This window comes from Etheostoma spectabile, chromosome 6 (genome assembly GCF_008692095.1).
Source record: "Etheostoma spectabile isolate EspeVRDwgs_2016 chromosome 6, UIUC_Espe_1.0, whole genome shotgun sequence".
NCBI classification, from domain to species: Eukaryota; Metazoa; Chordata; class Actinopteri; order Perciformes; family Percidae; genus Etheostoma; species Etheostoma spectabile.
In genome coordinates, this window is record NC_045738.1 from 16,049,690 (window position 1) to 16,052,226 (window position 2,537).

General features: G+C 40.4%; 1 protein-coding gene across 2 annotated transcripts in view; it reads left to right on the forward strand.

The window, feature by feature from the left end:
* gabbr1a (gamma-aminobutyric acid (GABA) B receptor, 1a) overlaps positions 1-2,537 on the forward strand; it is a 59,076-nt gene that overhangs the window by 25,471 nt on the left and 31,068 nt on the right. The gene's annotated exons all lie outside the window — the stretch shown is intronic.

A 2,537-nucleotide genomic window follows, 5' to 3' on the forward strand; every position in this document is an offset into this window, starting at 1 on the left:
TTTCTTTACTATCAAAGTGATCCAGTGATAGTTGTCTGTACATGCAAGGGAACTTTGCAAACAGGAACTCCTAATAGCTATTTCAGCACACATTTTAATGGTGGCAATTTAGCAAAACACAAAAATAGGCTGAGGGGGGCCTTAGGTGTCAGACTTTGAAAACCCGTTCTAACCCAACTGCATTGCTTCAAACCCATTGCCAAATAATGCATCAGATTGAAGGGTCAGCTCACTGTCATTGAAAAAGAAAAAACACGTCAGTATCCAATTATACACATAGTGATGTTTTAGTGGGTTCCAGTTCTGAGATATGTGTCTATGAGTTTTCAGCCACTGCACCAAAAAACAATGGAGGTGAATGGAATTGTGTTAGTGGGGTTTACTGCAGTGAGAAATGAAATTCTTAAAATTTGGCAGCAACATCTCTTTCCTGTTTCACTGTTCCTGTGGAAAGTCCACAGAGCAACAACAGTTTTCTTCTGTAGAAAATTGACAATGACAGTGTTTCACAGCAAGGCCTGGGGTTTCACCTCCACTGGATTTAGTTCAATCAAGAGAGACCTCATTTTGAGTGAACAATTTTTTATTGACGTGTGCGCGATAAAGAGAACTGATTCTTTGGCGGTAAGACTCCATCGTGACGTCATCATATTTCCAGGAGGCCGAGAAGCCGTGAGTATGTAGGATTGGCTGATTGAGATTGTGGCTAAACCTGGTTGGTTTAACTATGTGCAAACACACCCTAATCAGCTGGTAATGTGGAGCAGGAGGAGACAGTGAGGTGAATGAGAGTGAGTGAGTACATGATAGTCTTCCTGTCTGAACGTACCCTAGCTTCATTTAGAGGCTGAAATCTTAGAGCCAGACATCTTAAAACCTGAACACATAAAATCCAAACTATCTTGCATGGCCAGACCAGCACCTTTTTTAATGTACTGTAGAAGCTGACATAGCTCTAAATGATGTCTTGTCCTTGTTGTAATTATGATAACTTCCCCAAATCAAGTATATGGTTGTTTATTGATTTTAAATACTTCACACAGCACTTTTTATTAGCAATGACACTTTACATGGCAGTTTAACAAAACTGCACAGTAACACTGACAGTGACACTACATACAGGACAAAACATATTGTTCAAACTCACATACTGCATCATAATATTTTTAAAACTGAGTACTAACACATCCAAGATCTCTTAATCAACAAGACATCTGATGTCTCTTGTTACTGTTATTTTTTCGAAAACACTTCTGCTTTTCATGCCTTCATCAGTCAGTTTCTTTTGTTTAACTCATTCTCTGTCTTCTCTTGATCTGCCTTTCTGTCACTCACAGTGCTCTGCTTATTAGCTTTGTCCTGTAATTGAAGATTCATCCAGAGATTAGTCATCAAGAGCAATCAGTTCTAGTGGTTGGCATCTGCCCCTCTTTCTCTTTTCTCTTTGTCACCCATTCTTTCCTCATCGTTAAAATGTCTTTTCCACATTTTGACTCTTTGCCTTTTCTCTGTATGCATTCACTGCCTGGAGCTGGCCTGCACTATTTCAGCCCTCTTTTCCTTATTTCCTTCCTTCCTTCCTTCCTTCCTTCCATTACAATACCATCATTCTCTCCCACTCTTTATTTCCGCCTCGCTCCCTCAACTTGAACAGTCGATTCTCCCCACACAAAGGGATCTTTTTTCTCTTTACTACAAGCCACCACTGGCACAACCTCCTAACCACCACACTCAATTATTTCTCTATGCCGCCTGCCTGCAGAAGCCTCCTCGCATGTCAAACAGCCTCATCAGAGCACCAGCGAGGCAAAGCAACCTCCAGGTCTGGACGCTGATCAAGAAGGGGCTCTCGGACGGCTCCTCTTAGCACAGTGTTAATTTGGATCCCCCATCTCCTTTTCTAAAAGCACTGTAATCCATAGACGAACATTGATCTACTACTACAAGGCTATGGGAGAACTGACAAACTGAGAATCAAGAGATATTAGTTGTAGTTTTTGGGATGCATCGATGTGGAACTTTACTTGTCTGTTGCAGAGTGCTGCTACATCGGTCTATTTCTGCAACAGAAGGTTTTTGCTCCATTTTAGTTTTGTCACTGTTTTTCTGTCTGTTGAAGGTTTGTTTGAGTGTTAACACAAAGAAAAACTTGCGGCTACTTGTTTGGTGAGTTCTAGCTTCTGACAATGGTGCTAATGAAACCCTTGCAAAAACCAGATTGGACAAACTATGAAATGCCCTGAGGCCTAGCTGAAATCACCTCCGATTGTTTTAGTTGTTGAGTGGTTGACTTTAAAAGGTCTGTTGGAGTCTGTGACCCAAATTACAGAAAATTGATAAAGCCATGTTAGTTTTTATCTGTTTTATTTGGTTTGAGATATTGGCCTGTGACATTTCTGTCTCTGCTTACAATTGAGTTGATTGGAATTTCATTAATGGTGTTTACAGCGTTGAAAAATTACATTAATAATGTCAAATGACGACTGTGTTTAAAATCACTCGCTCGTTAACTCTTTTACCACTCATTATCGACTCTC